Source organism: Octodon degus, unplaced genomic scaffold (assembly GCF_000260255.1).
Source record: "Octodon degus isolate 3935 unplaced genomic scaffold, OctDeg1.0 scaffold00132, whole genome shotgun sequence".
Lineage (NCBI taxonomy): Eukaryota > Metazoa > Chordata > Mammalia > Rodentia > Octodontidae > Octodon > Octodon degus.
This window is the reverse complement of record NW_004524708.1, coordinates 2,770,651-2,788,805: the sequence shown is the minus strand read 5'-3', so window position 1 is coordinate 2,788,805 and position 18,155 is coordinate 2,770,651. Positions and strand designations below refer to the sequence as shown.

Sequence of the window (18,155 nt, the reverse complement as noted above, 5' to 3'; positions counted from 1 at the left end):
GAAGGAAGGAAGGAAAGAAAGAAAGAAAGAAAGAAAGAAAGAAAGAAAGAAAGAAAGAAAGAAAGAAAGAAAGAAAGAAAGAAAGAAAAGGAAAGCAAGTACACAAGCAGGAAGGCAGGCAATCAATCTATACAAGGAAATCAGTGTCAATAAAACTGACCTCCCAAGACAAGGAACACATCTCAATTTTATCCATGTTTGATTGAGAAATATAACTTAAACTTCTCAAACATTAACAGTGCTGTCAATGGACCATTATTTCCCCAAAACCTCTGAACCAAAGCTTGGAATTTTAGATGGAATAATTAAGTATATATTGTGAAATATGCTAAATACAAATTTACACCAAAAGAGAAAAATAGAAATACAGGAACAGACAGAAATGTGGATACAAAGTTATTTCCAGAATGTATCGCTTTCTATGTAGATAAGCTACTTATTCAACGCAAGCTTATTCAGAACTCTGTGTTAACAAGAGTCAGCACTCATGAGGTTAGGACAAGACCTAAGCAGTTGATCTTTGTGTTTACAAAAAAAACAATGATGCTAAACATGCTTTTCATTTCATCTGTTCCATGAAAGTTGTATGTATTGGCAAGACCAAAAATCTTGTGTAGGTCATAGAATGTCAGGTAGACCTGGGGCACAAGTTGGTGCCCACGAGCCCCACAACTATCTGACTTGACATCCACCTTTTTAGACACAAATGGAGATGTGTGCTGGTTCAGCCTGTGCTGAGTGCTTGCAGGAAGCCAACCACCCTGGAGAACTATGTCTGCCTGTGAACAGCAGTGCCAGGAGTTTTCCTGGGCCACCTTCCAGGTCTTCAGCCCTACAGGTTGCTTATTTCAATGGTGTTTTCTTTCTTTTAATCCTTTAGTTATGTAGCCATCACTTTTAAATTATTCATCATATGATTTAATAGTGTTTTCTGTTGCAGTAATATTTGTCTGAAATGAAAATAAATGGAGAATCAGAGTATATCTCTAGCCCTGTTCATTACTAAGATTAATCTTGCTAAGATTAATCGCTAAACATCCTCTTAATTGTTTAGCAAACAAGCATTTCCTTTTATATAGCATACATTTACTTACCATGAATATTGCAATACTTTTTGTTTATAAATATTTCAGTTTTAAATTTTTTTGTCCTAAGCTATAAATAAAATTAATCATTTTGCCATTTTAAGTATATAATTCAGTTATCATAATTCATTTACAAGGTCATAGAGTCACTACTATTGTACTTCCAAATCTTTTTTTTTTCAGGTTTTGCTTTGCTTTGTTTTATTTATTTGTTTATTTATTTATTTTTTCATAATTTTATTGATAAACAAATAGCAATGGGACAGTTTCAAATCAAATCTCTAGGACAGTTTCAATAATTAACACACTGCATACATTCTTCTTAGTGGTTAATTGCTGTACAAGATGCGGACTTGAGATCCTATTTACAAACACCATTAGAACAAATCATTCTATTCATTAAGAGAATGCAACTATATATCTATCCCAACCTCTTTGAATACACAGATACAAAATGGACATTCATCTGTATGCCCCATTTTTTCTAAGTTCCGTTATTGAATATTATAGGTGTGTAAACTCAGCAAAATAGTCTAAAAGAGTCCAGTAGCCCATGATAGCATTGGGTCTTCTGTTTAACTCGCAATGTCAGTAATTGTTGACCTGAGTCCCCTACAGCTCAACATAACAGCATGGCTTTATTTCTTATTTTTCATTTTTATACTTTTCTTCTGGATGGTTAAGACCTAAGTAAAGCAGGACGTAGCTTTTGGCTCTGATAAGGTCAGTGAAATCCCCTCAGGATTTATCCTGAGATCCTGTACCTCAGATTGTAGAACCTTTGTCAGTTGTACTTCCAAATCTTTTTATCTGCCTCAATCAGAAACTCTGTTTTATTTATTTATTTATTTATTTATTTATTTATTTATTTATTTATTTATTTTGGCAGAACGGGGGATTGAACTCAGGCCCTTGCACTTGCCAGGGAAGCACTTATTCCACTGAGCCATCTCCCCAGCCCTTTATTTTTAGAACCCTGATGTTCTTCCTCACAGCCCTTGGTACTTTCTGTCACTATCAAATCAATATATCATTTCACATTGTTTAGGAACTGTTTTTTTTTTTTTTTGAGGTTTTTTAAAATATATTTTTAGGGAAGGGTCTACAGGGTCTCATGGTCTCACTACTAGATCGAACTCATAGTGATCCACCTGCTTACAGCCTCCCAAGAGCTGGGATTACAGGCATGTGCCACCATTTCCAGTCTCAGTTGCCATCTCAGCACACACCGGGGTCAGGGTTGGCCAGGCAGACCTGGGAATCTAACCCACTTCCCCTGAGCCTGCTCACAGGTGCTTTAATCCACTGAGCTATTTGGCCGGTCCAGGATTTGTTTTAATTGATGACTGTACACTTTTATAAACAAAGATTGTTATAATGTTTCTATAAAGTAGCTGCATCCATTTCCTGGCATAGCAACTTTTGGCTGCTTGCTGTGTACTGTTGGGCATTATGATAGATATCTGGAACATTTTCAGGATAAGGCAGGTTTCTTATTTTCATGAGTTCAGAAATCAGTAGGAAACCACTGAGAAAAAGCCCTGGTCATTCTTTACAATAAGTGCAGTAACAGGAAGGCAGAAAATATGCTTTGGCTGGAGAGGCCAGGGACCTCTCAGCAGACTCCTGGCAGGGAAGGGACATGCCATACGAAAGACTAGGGCTTGCAGAGAAGTGGAAGGATCACCTCTGTGCTCCCTGCAGATTGGAAACCTCATGACAGTGTGTTCCTAAAACACTGAAGACATGCTAGAATTGTATTTAAAATAAGGATTTGGAAGAGATTAATTATCATGAGGCTAATGGTAAGGGAAAAGAAAAAAGCAGGGACAACTTTTTAAAAGAATAAAACTAGTGGCAAACATGAACAAAGAAGATAAGGGAGAACAGGGATAGGAGCTGGGAGTGGAGGACTTCCAGTGGTGGAGCAAGGAGGAACAGGGTCAGGCCAAGGTGGCCCAAAAGCGTCCAGCCTCAGCCTGGTTGAAGAACTTTCTGGATCAGAACTACCTGTCTGTGGTCTGCTTTTCTGGTGGGTTTAAGTCACAGCCACTCTTTCATGCATCCATAACCTTTGCTTTCTTCTGCTTCTACATATGACATAGATAGTACAATTATGGCTTCAGGAGGACTTCTGTCCACTCACATGAACACAGGCCATGCTCTAGGACAGACCCCTTTTGTCCTAATATTATAGACAGCTAAGTCAGATGAGAATTAATACACAGTCAGAGAGGACTGGGCTCTCAAGGAGGTCAGCAGAAAAATAAAGACAGCAGAATTGTGGCTGGAGGTGCACCTGAAGATGACCAGGCCTCAAGATAGAGATGTACTCTATCTTGCCTACCTGCCTCCCTAAGATATAAACAGTAACTTGGGAATATACTGTAATTATTACCACCAGGTCCAGTAAATCCAGATGGGCATGAGTCACCTGTGCCGATTGCACCTGGACCCTTCCCTTCCCAACAATGCCTTTGTCCTGTCCACGCAACCTTGCTACTGACTTGACTCCTTATTGGATCCATATTAGCTAAGTGACTATCATGTAATCCTATAGGCTTATGGCAGTTTGACCTATGTTGTGCCCACACCGTGATTGCTGCATGCATTAGGGGCTCCCTGGTAACCCACTTTCAGGCCACTTTATGCTTCTCAAGATCTATGTCTTAATAAAATGTTCCTGCTCTTTACATTTGTAGTCCCTTGGAATTTACTCTTTCATATTTGGAGGACACAAACTCCATACATCTGACGTCTAGGAGGTTGGGTGTTATATTTTTCCTATGTCACTGAGGCCTGCTATGCACAGACAGAAATAAGATGCATGTGTGTCGAGCCACAGTAGCATGACATATGATAATCTTGCTTCACTTGGAGCTCATTACAGGTTCATGCATATGAACTATATCTCATATGGCCAAATGCAAATTATGGAAAAAGACATGCATAGTAGACACACGTGTCAATCACTCTGACATTCACGCTCTGAAAGACTCAATGGGAAGTTTAAATTCTAAATCCAACACATTCAGCTCTCCTGCCAGTTTTTTTTTTTTTTTTCTACCAGTACTAGCAACTTATTCTGGGCATTCCATCTCCTAATTAAACTTCATTAAGTGGTGCTGCTTTCTCTCCCTTCCCATCACACGCCACCTCAGCTTCTCTGCCACGCTCCCCCCTGAGCCCCATCACCTATGGCGACGAAGCTGGAGGTCGTTCTATGTAGTGAGCAGCATGTGTGAACTACTAGAGGTCAGTCTGCGTACTCTACCACGGAAGTAAGGTAAAAGCTGCACAGGGAGGTAAACAGGTGACAAGGAAGCTCGTCCTCATTTTAAAAATAAAAACTGCAGCTTCAGGATACGAGCCTAGTTTAACTGTCTTTTTCCCCCCAAACACAGGAAACCTGGGCAATTCCCTTATATCTACAGATAAACTTTGGCCATCCCCTTTACCTGTAGCTGGGCCTCTTTCCCTTGTGAATGGACTGTCATTCACCTGCAAAATAGGCCTTTGCCTAGGGACGGGCTGCAGTTCTGGCCAGCCACAATGGCTGTCACCTTTGAAAGGGCCATTACTCTTCCTAGAAAAATAATTGTCACCTTTGAGTCTTCTGCACGTAAGGTGAATCTTTTCCCTCTGAACCCCAAGTTCCACAGATTTCCATTCACTACTTTCCAATAAATATACCCAGCCCCAGATTATCCTATCTCTCTTTTTCTGTGTCCATCACTTCCTTTGAGTGTGTGTGCTACCATTTTTGTACTCTATTTCTTTGAGAGTGTATACCACCTCTGTGGAGACCTCCTACAACCCCGTCCACTAGCATAACCCCAGTGAATTCATGAGAAATATCAGAGAAAAAGGAAATAATAATCACTCAAACAATGAAAGGTAAAAGTAGAAATCATGAAATAAAAAAAAAATCTATCTTTTCCTAATATCAGTTATATCTAGTTACAGGAACTATAATTTTCATATTCTCCAGCAAGGTGGCATTTATAGTCTTGGAAATTAATGGGAAATTACTTACTAATTTGTATAATGGTATCTTTATGGAAACTGAGCATAGAAATAAAAGCTCATGTTTAGAACATTTCTCATCCCTGCCCCTCTTTCATGCACCATCCGGTACACACAAGCCCACACACACTCACACACAATTTTACTATTTCATTAAATTGCTAAATACTGCAATCACTATTGAAGATTTGAAGACACTGAGGGTTTGCTTTTTACAGAAAGAACAATGAAAATCCATGAAGGGTAGATGACAGAAAAGCAATTAATTTTGTTATATGAGGAAGACAAAGAACAAAAAGCACACTATTCCTTATAATCCTTCCCTGGCTATTACTCAGAGTAAACATCCTGCCTAACAATATTCAGGTCTGTAGAAAAAAATCAAGAGAAATGAAATACAAAGTAATCAATTAATAGCTCAGTTATTCCTTCCCTTAAAAATCTATGTGCGGAGAAGTATAAATACTGGCGTGGAAGAGGAAGCAGAGTGTAAAGCAAAGAGCCTTTGATTTCTCTCTCTAGCATGTCTCAGAATGCATAACTTGTAACACTTCAATAAACTTTACTTTAGGGTACTCACAACCTGCGATTATGTGCCAGTGTTTAACACTTAGTATATACTAGAAAGTACTCTAAGTATTCATACATGGCAATTTATGACATTATCATTATGCCCGTTGTAGAGGTTAGGAATAGAAGCAAACTAACTTAGCCTAAGCCACAGGACCAGACATGGTGGAAGATAACTGAGCCAAAGATGACTAACTCTGATCACCATGGGCCTTTGAGTTCACATGCACCTTTCTTGTGGACAAGTAGCTATTTTTGCAAAGTTGCCAGGTAATGAGCTCTGTGGGGAGGAATTATTTAATACACTTAAGAGCATAAGTTGTTGTCAAGTATGCTCATGCCCTGCTGAAGCACAATTTCTAGCTTTCCCTTAGTTTGCTGATAAGATGCTAAGTGGGATCTGGTTGGAGGGAGAGAGGTAGGAAAAGAGGGAGGGAGGATGCAAAGGAAGACCACTACTTCCTGTCTCCAAGGAACCAACTTGGCAACTCCTTAATATATCTTCATTGGTTGCCAGGGAAATTTCTTCATAAGGAGGCTGACCTAGTTATTTATATACACAATCAATGATAAAATGTGCTTGAAAACCTGACAAATATTAAACCAAATAATCTTACACTCAGCACTATACTCGACGAATTCTGGTACTTCTGTTGAAAAACTGAAATAGTCTTAAAGTTAGTAAATAAATAACTAGAAAAATAAAGTGAATTTTGAATTAAGTCAAAACTTCTAGAAAACTCCAAAAATTCAAGGTTCATATTTTTCCTTTTACTGACAAAAGTTATGTATATTAATGGTGTCCCACATAGTGCCTTCAAAAATTCAGACACTGGAATGTTTGTGTCATTGGCATATACATCCTTTATACATTTCCTTTTAATTGTGTTAAGAATGATTAAAATCTTCCTATCCAGGAGCAGGGAATATCCTTACATTTTCTGAAATCCTCTGCAATCTCTATTTTCAGAGTACTGTAACTTTCCTTGAAAAGATCTTTGACTTCTTTAGTTAGATTAATGCCAAAGTATTTCATTTTCCTCAGTGCTATTGTAAAAGCTATTGTTTCTCTAATTTTCCTCTCAGTGTGTTTGTTATCTGTGTAGAGGAATACTATTGACTTTTGGGTATTGACTTTGTATCCTGCTATGCTACTGAATTTCTGTATCAATTGTAATAGATTCTTGGTGGAGTTTTTTCAATCTTCCAAGTAAAAGAATCATGTCATCTGTAAATAATGATAATTTAACTTCATCTTTACCCATTCTTATTCCTTTTATTTCTTTCTCTTGTCTAATGGCTCTAGTTAATGATTCCAGAAATATATTGAATAGGAGGCGTGATAGAGGACATTCTTGTCTTGTACCAGATCTGAGAATAAAAGATTTCAGCTTTTCCCCATTTAGAATTATGTTAGCCATTATATTAGCCATTGGTTGTCACAAATGGCTTTTATCAGATTGAAGTACAGGCAATCTAGTCTAATTTTCTGTAGGACTTTGAACATAAATGAGTGTTGGAGTTTATCAGAAGCCTTTTCTGCATCAATTGAGATGATCACAATGGTGGTTTTGAGATTTGGCTCTGTTGATATAGTGTATTTCATTTATAGATTTGTGTATATTGAACCATCCTTGCATCCCTGGGATGAATCCTACCTGATCTTGGTGTATAATCTTCTTGATGAATTGCTGTGTTCTATTTGCTAGGATTTTATTGAAGATTTTTGCATCTATGTTCATGAGGGATATTGACCTGTAGTTCTGTTTTTTAGTTGCATCTTTCCCTGGTTTTGGATTCAGTATAATCCTTACCTCCAGGAATGATTTTGGAAGATTGCTTCCTTTTCAATTTCATTGAAGAGTTTGAGGAGTACCTGGATTATGTCTTGCATAAATTTCTTGTCAAATTCAGCTGTGAATCCATCAGAACCTGACCTTTTCTTTGTCGGTAGGTTTTTTATTGTATTTCATATTTCATTGGCTACTACTGGGTTCATGAAAGTTATTGTATCTTCTTGATTCAGTTTTTGGTAATTTGTACCTTTCTAGGAATCTGTCCATTTCTTCTGTGTCTTCTATAGTATGAGAGTAAAGTTTCTGAAAGTAGCTGTTGACAGTCTTCTGAATTTCCACTGGGTCTGTGGTAGTTACACCCTTTTCATTCCTTCTTGCTTGTATTTGAATTTTCTCTTTCCTCTTTTTGATGAGGTTAGCCAGGTACCTATCAATTTTATTTAATCTTTCAAATAACCAGCTTTTTGTTTTTTTAATTATTTGAATTGTTTTCTTCATCTCAATTGAATTAATTTCTGCTCAATTTGCATGATTTCTTCCAGTCTTTGGGCTCTGGGTTTGGTTTGCTCTTCCTTTTCTAGATGTTGGAGGTGCAACATAAGAGTATTTATGTGTTCCCGTTGTGTTTTTCTAATATGTGAGTTCACAGCTATAAATTTCCCTCTGAGAACTACTTTCATCACATCCCATAAATTCCGATAAGTTGTGGTTGAATTTTTATTGAATTGTAGATATTGTTCCATTTCTTGTTTAATTTCATCTGTGACTCATTGGTTGCTAAGTAGAATGTTGCTTAAATTCCATGTATTTAGTGGTTTTTTTTTTGTTTTGTTTTCTTGTCTCGTTTATCTCCAGTTTCACAGTTGTACTGCGTTCAGATAATATATATATAGGATAATTTCTATTTTATTGCATATACTTAAGCATAACCTATAGACAAGTATGTGGTTTATTTTACAAAATGACTCATGTGCAGCTGAAAAAATATATTCAGCTGTTGTTGGGTGGAATACTCTGTATATGTCCACTAAGTCCATTTGTTCCAAGCTCTGGTTCAATTCTGCTACTTCTTTGCTAATTTTTTGTATGCTTGGCCAATTTTTTTGGGATAAAGTAGTATTAAGTTCTCCTGATAAGATTGTAGTATGGGATATTAGATTTTTCATGTCCATTAAGATTTGTCTTAAATAGTTGGGTGCTCCCGTGTTTGGTGTGTATACATTTATGTGTGTTACCTCTTCCTCTTGAACTTTTACCCTCACCAGTATATAGTGGCCTCATGTATTTCATTTGATCATTCTTGGTTTGAAGTTAAGACCATCTGAGAACAGGTTTGTTACCTCTGCTTTTTTCTGAGGTGCTGGGGCTTGTACTATTGTTTTCCATCCTTTGATTTTCAGTATATGAATTTTTTCATGAGTTAAGTGTGTTTCTTGTATACAGCATATTGTTGGATTTTGTTTCCTAAGCCACTGTGCTAGTCTATTTCTTTTAATTGGTGATTTGAGTTCATTTACATCGGGGCTGGGGAGATAGCTCAGTAGAATAAGTGCTTGCCTGGAAAGGACAAGGTCCTGAGTTCAATCCCCAGTCCTGCCAAAAAAACAAAATAAATAAATAAATAAATAAATAAAACTAATACATTGATGGTTATAATTGAGATGTATTTATTTACAGTCAACATGTTATTTACCTGCTGTTATTTACTCCTTTTGTCCTGTGTTTAATTGTTTGCCCTATTTAATGTTTTCCCTCTGTTCTTGTTCATGGAGTTTTGATCATTTTGGTCCCTCTCTAGAACATCTTTTAGTAATCTGTGTGGGGTTGGCTTTGTCATCATGAAATTCTTTAGTTGTTCTTTGCCATGAAAGTTTTTCACTTCTCCACCAAACTTGAAGGAGATTTACAGGGTATTAGTATTCTGAGCTGGAATTTCTTTTCATAGTTGTCTTGTAGTACTCTGTTCCGTGCTCTTCTTGCCTTCATGGTTGTGAAGAGAAGTATGCTGTTATTCTGATGGATTTTTCCTTCAATGTGATCTGCTTCTTTTCTCTAGTGGCTTTCAGTATATTGTTCTTGTGCTGGATTTCTGGGATCTTGACTATTATATGTCTCTGTGTGGTTTTAATTGGGTTGAAGTTATTTGGAGTTCTGTATGCTTCAGTTTCCTGAATTTCAGATTGTTTCCTCATATTTGGGAAATTTTCTGTTATTAACTCTGCCCATATTCTTTTTTTTTATTTTTATCTATTTCTATTTTGGTGGAACCAGGAATTGAACTCAGACCCTTGCACTTGCCAGGAAAGTGTTTATTCCAATGAACCATCTGCCTGGCCCCAAGGATTTTTTTTTTTTTTTCTGTCTCAGGATGCCTTCAGGGCAAGTCTGGCAAGGCTTGAGCATCTGGGGTTTGAAGCACAGCATCCTGAGCCTGACTGCTTTGTTTAAGCAATCGTTTCAACAGCTAATCTAATGAGCATGCTCCCCAATATTCTTTTTATATCATTTGTATTGACTCCTTCTTTCTCATTGATGTCTATTAGTCTCATGTTATTCATGTTTGCATCATCTTGCAAGTGATGAATTATTTTTTCCTGAATCCTAGTTGTTTTAAGACATCTTTTCATACCTTTTTACTAGCAGCAACAGCATCTTCAAGATCTGAAACTATCTTCACTTTCACTCAAACGTTTTTGCGAGCTTGTGATTGAAATTTTAATTTCCTCTATCTCTTTGGCTATGCTTCATGTGATCTATTTCTTTCCTGTATTGCTCATTAAAGGAATCTGCCACTTTTCCAATCTCTATTTTTTTTTTACCAGTGTCTTCTTGAGAAGCAATTATTAATTCTCTTACTTCAGAGATTATTTCTGATCTGATTTCCTCTATATGCTTCTGTATTTGATTCTTCAGATGGTATTAATGCAGAGAGGTTTTTTTTTGAGATTAATTCTGATCTGAGTTCCTCTATACCTTTCTGGTGTTGTTTCTTTACTTCAGATGCTATAAATTCAGACATTTCTGCTGTGCTAGTGTCCTCTGCACTTGTTCTGGGTAGGCTCAGGGTCTAAGATTGTATTTTGCTCCATCTTTTTGCCATTTTGTATAGCACTGTCCTCTGATCTTTGGGTAGAACTTTGGTAGAATTACAACCTTAGCATCTACTAAAATTCGGTTACATATCTACTAAGTTTGAGTTCATCCAGCTTTCCCTGGCTTGGGTCTGGCTACTGTGCTCAGCACTTTCTTGCTGCAGCCCTTGGAGGTGAACCTATTGTGCCCCTCTGGCAAGATTTTCTACTTCTGGATTAGCTGTGTGGTTTTTGGCCCCTAGTCTTTCTGCAGGGACTTCAGCTGCAGAGTTTCACCCCAGGCATGTATGCCAGGCCTGGGTTGGGTCTGGAGGTGTCCAGCGTGTGCAGGAAAGCACAAAGTTCTCCCACACACTCACCAGGCCTGGGCTTGGGTGGGTCTGCAGGGGTCCCAAGAGTGCGGCAAAAGGTCTCACTCACGTGGTGGGCCAGGGCTTGGTTCATCGGAGTCCAGCAGACGCAAGGGAGTATAGAAGCTCTCCCACACACTTGCAGGGCCTGGGCTTGGGCAGGTCTAGAATGATTAAAATCTATTGTGTTGGAGATTATCAAGTGCAAACAATTGTTAACTATGGCCAGTGTGTTGTCCCACCCCAGAAGCCTTGAACTTACTCCTCATCCAACTGTAGTTTAGTGTTCACATATTTTTTTAACATAGAGTGTGTATAATATAAAAACTTAGTGGTTCAAGACTCCTTGTTTATAGGCATATTACCCTAAGTAACCCACCCCAGGCAGGCTAAGGAAGAGTAAGAGAATAATGCTTGGATTACTTCCAACCTCAGACCTTAGTGGTTCTATCTTCCAACCTACCATGAGGAGTTTGCAGTAGTGTGACATAGGACATGCACTTCAACGTCTACCCTGTGTTTAAATTAACTTTGCAAGACAATACAGTCATAGAATAGTACCAAATGGAATCATTTAAACAACTGTCTCATGGGACATGAAGCATACACCATGTAAAAATAACGATGTATATTTTTGAAAGTTAGAATCCACGATTCAAGTCTAATGCCTCCTCCACTCCTCCAAAGTGTGTAGTGGAGACTGCTCTCAAGAGGCTCTGCAGTCAGTCTTTCCAAGCTTATGGCAACAGCTGTGGGCTGTGAGCCCCTGTGGGACTACTGATCTATTGAACTTGCTCTGAGAAATATGTGTCACAGAAGCTTGGAGGAAACCACCCATTCAATTATAAAACATGTCAGTTATGAATGGTTTATATGAATAATGGAACTGAAATCTGTCTCTCACTCTGACGATCCCACCCCCAGTTTCCTGTCAAATAACTTTTCCCTGGTGACATGCTAGAAGGAGGTAGTCCGTCTAGCTAGATAAGAAAGAACTTGATTAGTGAAGATGGTTTGTAGGGTGTTGAATAGTGACCTCCAGAGATGGAGTTCATCATGTCCTAGTAAATTGGAGAATCACCAGAAGGATAGGTAATTGCTTCATGTGGGTTTGTGTATTCTGCTAGTCCCAGAAAAGATCAGAAGCAGTGACAAGACTTTTTATATGTTAGAATATTGTCATGCAATACAGACAGATGAAGAAAGAGTGAGGTGGACTACTGTTTCTGACGAGTAGAAAAGTAAGGACTAGGGTGGTCATGGCCAGACTTGCCTCAGTCTGACCACAATATTTGTTTGGGATCCATGGAATAGACACCTTTCAAAATCAAGGATTCTCCAGACCCTGCCAGAGTTTATACCTTCAAATTATAGAAAAGCGACAGCAGGTTGTCACTAAGAGAACATGGCACAAGAGCACAGAGTACCCACCAGACCTAAGTCTCCCAGCTCAGATCCCAGGGTGGGAGGTTGGGAGGACTTGGAGCTGTCCAGGGTGCCAGCACACTGGTGGTGGGCTGAGAAAGCCCTCCTCTGCCTGTGGACTTCAGACCATAACACCTGTCCTGAAGGGCCCTGTGTACCATCCTTCAACTACTTAGTCCAAGTTACAATATGAATACGTGTCTGCCTCTAAATCCTATGCTATGCTTTCTTTACTAAATTATGGTCCCTCATTAAGCATGTGATTTTATTTATACCACCCCATATATATTTCATTTTAGAATTTATACACACTTACAAGTAAACTGTAGACAGTAAAAATCATATTAATAAAAAGAAACTAATATCTCTCCTACTACCTCCAAAGGGATTTCTGCTAATTTCTTATTCTCTTTCTAATATCACTTCTTTACCTGTAAAACAAGCTAAAATAAGATGAACAGGAATTTTACAGAAAATCCTTCAGCATCATTGGCCCAAGTCTGAAAGCCATCTGTGACTACTTCAGCCCTGCAATCCCAGGCGCCCAGTTCCCCTTCACATGGGGGTGGCAACTTTCTCAAGTGTTGAGAGTGGGTCATGACACCATCATTGTGGCCAGCATCCCACTAGACAGGCCATCAATCACAGACAGGGTAGAACCACTTCTCCAGAAGAGCACAGCCTTTCCCTGGCCCTTGTTACAGAGCATGACCTCTATTTTTCTTTCCAAAAGCCCTATTGCTGACTCCAGTTCAACACAAACATCTCTATTCTACACTCTTTTCTTCTAAATGGGAATGTTCATTTGTTTTGACAAGAGAAAAGCAGGCCTTCCAGGACACTGAGCCACGTACCGATATAGTGCAAACTATAGTAGCTACATAGCAGCTACAAAAAGTGACTACAGAAGCAGCATTCCACACAAGGATCACAAGTGACTAATTTCTAGGAGCAGGCACATGCATAAAGATAAATCTCCTAAACAGCATATCAAGTTTTTAAGGAAAGATGTTTTAAAGCAATCAGAATTAACTCTGGTTACATTGTCTCTGACTAAATTAATATGATCCATCATTGTATAAGAAAACACTTCATTCAAACAGTGCTTCCTAGCAGTGTAATAAGGATTGTAGATCTGTATAGGTGATTACACTAGGATTCCCTACTTTTAAAACTCACAATAAATCACCCAGTTTCTTCTCACATTTTATCAACTTTCTTACTTTTCAATGGCTTCCCACTGGGAACTTCTATACACATCATTTCATATAATTTAAAAACTTACCCAGTAAACTAGTGATTGTGGCCCTAATTAACAATCAAATAAAATAAGCCTCTGTGAACAACCTAAGGTCACAGTCACAGATTCCTAGAGTCTTAGGTGGAAAAGGGTGGATGCCAGGGCTGATGAGTCCTGTGTCTTTGTTCCCCTGTCCTGCTCAGTTGGAATTTGTACTATATCCATACATGGCTCAGTGTCCTGGGAGGCCTGCTTCTCCCCTGTCCCCAGTAGTCACACAGTGCAGTCCACGCTTCCTGCAGGAAGGCAGGGCTCTGGAGAAAGCTCCCTGGCTAGTGGGGCATCCTCTCTCTTCCTCTTTCTGAACACCTCCAAACTTCACCTGTCACCATCAAGTGGAGGATTCTGAGAACATGACACCCTTGGTGGAAACTCATTTAATATTAAACAATATGCAGGGAGGTTTTCTCCAAGATAACACCACGAAATCAAAGTACAACTGAAAGCCATTTACTTAAGTCTCCATTCTGGGACCCCTCTAAGCCTACAGCCATATTATTTGAAAAGTTCCAATACCTGCATGTAGAGACATAGTTTTGAGACAAAAGCCTAATGTCCCAAGAGAGTAGGAAACACTGGACTGAGCCCCAGGAGGGTTGCTGTCTGTTTGCAAATTCCTGGAAAGCTGGGACCCAAAGCAACAGATAACAGCTTCTCCTTCAGGTGCTCTGTCCTTTGATCCCTTGCTTGGGATGTTATAGGTTAGCATTTGTGTGAACCTAGTGTTAGGCAAATGGTGGAAGTCAATAGAGATAGTAGTCTGTATTCACTTAGGTAATTATGCACATTCCTTAGTCTGCCTTTACCCCTCAATAAATGTGAGATGCTTCTGAGGCTCTGGGCTTACTTGGAAAGTGACTAATCTCAGTGAGACCTCTGAAGCTACATTCATCAGATCTTCTCGTAGCTTCTTTCAGCACCGACCCGTAACATACAACACATGCATAGCTGTATTACATGAATTTGGTGTATAATTTAGTATGAATTTTTAATCAGAAAAAATATTGAATATGCATAGCAATTGTAATATTTCTGAATATGCTATTTAAAGGTATGTCCTCCAATATCACCTAATGGTTTAAACAATCTTTGCAATAATTATTCACATTTAACAAAAATTGTAACTTTTGTATCTGACAAGTCAGGCAAATCCCCTCAGGATTTATCCTGAAACCCTGTACCGCAGTAGTTTGCAGAACGTTTGTCAGTATCAGCTATGTGGATGAGTCATGACCATTGCTTTACCAGTTTGCTCTCTGTGAAAGCCTGAGAGAATGTTTTCTCTCCATGTGACACTCCTTATGCACACTCTACTTCATCGATCACTTTCCTCTGTGGCCCCATAATCTCCTTGATCAGAAAATTTGGGACACTTTATCTTGGTCTTAACCATCCAGCAGAAAAGTATAAACATGAAGTATAAAAAGTAAGGCCGTATTAATATACTGAGCTGTAAACACGTCAACAACTTCTGACATTGCCAATCTTCTGGAAAACCCACCACTGTTATAGACTACTGGACTATATTGGAATACTTTGCTGAATTCACACATCTACAATATTTAAATGACAATGGAATGCCCTTCTTTGACAAAACTAAATAAAAAGGGGGATACAAATGAAAGACCACTTTGTATCTGTATATTCAAAATAGGATAGATAAACAGCTGCATTCTCTTAATTCACTGAATAGAGAGATTTGTTCTAATAGTGTCTGTGTACAGGACATTATGTCTGCATCTTGTACAATAAATAACCACTAAGACAACAATAAGCAATGTATTAATTATTGAAACTGCTAGTATCCTAGTGATCGGTTTTGAAGCTGTCTCATTGCTATTTGTTTATCAATAAAATTATTTAAAAATAATTATTCATGTTTCTTTAATTTTAACTTTTAAAATACAGTTGCATTTAATATTGAAGGCATCTATAAAATATTATGGCTAATAGATACAAATATTATGACAAAAAGACTACTAAAAATAAAATAAATGAAGGAATGACTAGGTGAATAGGTTAATAGCCTCCTATTAATTGAATAAAATCAGTTTGCAAACTGTGTCACTACCATAATTTTTAATCACATTTACAAATTCAAAATTGCTATAACTTCCTGATAAATACTACCTCAAAAAGTGATGCACATGTTTTTAAAAAATATTGTGCTGAAGTGAACTCCAACCAACAAAGAGTACAATCTTGAGAAACTGGTACCATGGGCACTGAGAAAAGAGACTTTCTGGTTCTCATTTTCCAAAGACAAGGGACCAGACAGAAATGTCATCCATGGACCATACAGGAAGGAGGGGGTGCAACTCCTAGACCAACAGCTCAAGACATTTATCTGGGACAGAGAAGTCATCCAAGAGGAAAACATAAATGGGCTGATAGTACTCTTTGGTTGGGACAAAAGGAGTAGGCCTCTCTGAGAAAATCCCACTTGAGAGAGGCTGCAGGAGCTCCAGAGCTGTGGCCATGAATAGCACATTTGCTGAATCCTAAGTTCTGCCTGCTGCCACCAGGAAATATTGTGGGATGAGACCACCTCACTTTTTATTCTTACTTTGTTTTAGGAACTGCTTTTTAGTTTTGGATGATAATTAGTGGCTGGCCACAGTAGCTTCAGGTTAGGCTTTTCGATTGTTAATGCTGGTTGACTTTGAGGTCGATCTATCTTTCCATCTGTCTGTCTGCCTGTCTGTCTGTCTGTCCATCATCATCATCATCATCATCATCATCATCATCATCATCATCATCATCATCATCATCATCATGTGGAGAAAAAAAAACACTGTATTATACCAGTATTTCTGGTGCAGAAAGTAGCTGTCTAGTTTTCTTATAGGAAATCATCGAAAGTGTGTGGACCACTCCTTTCCCTAATCCTCTGTGTCTATGGTTCCAGGTGCACTTCCCCTCAAAGGTCCCATCCTCACAGTAGCATCTTTCTGCAGGCCTTGAGTATCTTCCCAGTGGACCCCCGAGTCTTCCTATAACAATCTCCTACCATCGTTTAATTCTTAGTTCCTCAGAAACCAGCTTTAACTTCCTGATCCAGTACTACCTTTCCCATGTATTCAAACCAGGGTTACCTATTCTACATTTTTATGGAAGATAATGCAATCTCTATTGTCTCAGTTACTCTTCTTTCTTTGCAGGGACAAAATATCCAACACCCAAAATTAAGGGAGGATGGTCCATGGATGACACTTCTGTCTGGTCCCTTGTCTTTGGAAAATGAGAACCAGAAAGTCTCTTTTCTCAGTGCCCCATTGTACCAGTTTCCCAAGACTGTACTCTTTGTTTGTTAGAGTTCACTTCAGCACAATATTTTTAAAAAAAACATATCCATCACTTTTTGAGGTAACATTCATCAGAAATTATAGCAATTTTGAATTTGTAAATGTGATTAAAAATTATGGTAGTGCCACAGTTTGGAAACTGATTTTATTCAATTAATAGGAGGCTATTAACCCATTCACTAAGTCATTCCTTCATTTATTTTATTTTTAGTAGTCTTTGCCTCATTTTGTTATAATATTTGTATCGATTACTCATAATATTTTGTAGATACCTTCAGTCTTTTAGTTCACAGTTAGTGGAGGTTTCAGTTCATACTCAGCTGGCTCATAGACAGAGTGGCACATGGAAGAGAGCAGTTGTTCATGGTTTTGGGAAACAGCAAAAAGCAAGGGAGGGAGCAGCCACTGTGGCTGCTAGCAGGCATCTCTCCCTCCCTTGCATTTGTGTGCAGATTATCTTCCCCAGGGCAAGTGTATACTCATACCTTTAATCCCAGCACTGGATCATGAGTTGATCATGAACTCTAGAAGCCACCCCAGTGACTGTATGAGGCTTTGGGGAGACAAATAGACCCAAATGATAACATCTATTTAGCAAGTAGAATTATTTCATCTTGATTTATAACTCATAGGCACAACACAGGTATACAAGGTAGATATCACAGGATTTCTCTTACACGAGAAACCCAAAAATATAAATAAAGAGCTAAATAAAAGATAATAGGAAGTAAGGAGACAGATCTTTCTCATATGGTAAAGGAGTCAAGAGATGGAGAAAAGGGGTAATGGGCATGAAAAAAATGTAGATGTGCTGTGTTCATGTACCAACTGCATGAAAAGAATGCACACAGGCAATGATAAAAATGAATGGAAATAAAAGGCAATAAATGATAATAAATCCTTCTTATGGGAGCCAGGAGAAAAAAAATTAATATATTGTATTCTGTCTGATCAGGGGAACTGTGTTCTTCCCTTCTGCCCTTCCCCACTTCTCCTTTCACACGGCAAAGCACACATTATTAGATCTTTTGCACAACCCCATCTATTGTCTTTCTTATTATAGGTGCAGTTTCATATTTTCTTAAAAAGAATCATGGTTACAAGCTATAATTTGATAGTACTTTCATTTAAGCCATAGATATTTTCCAAGTATTTCCAATAGGCTTCTAGCAAATCTCATTGTCTGTCTGACTGACTGACTGACTG

The 18,155-nt window shown here is 38.3% G+C and overlaps 1 protein-coding gene across 1 annotated transcript in view; it reads right to left on the bottom strand.

Annotated features, from left to right (window-relative positions):
- The window catches only part of Nrg3 (neuregulin 3), a gene marked incomplete at its 5' end in the record, with an annotated part of 1,166,638 nt that overhangs the window by 121,003 nt on the left and 1,027,480 nt on the right, over positions 1 to 18,155 (bottom strand). The window lies entirely within an intron of this gene.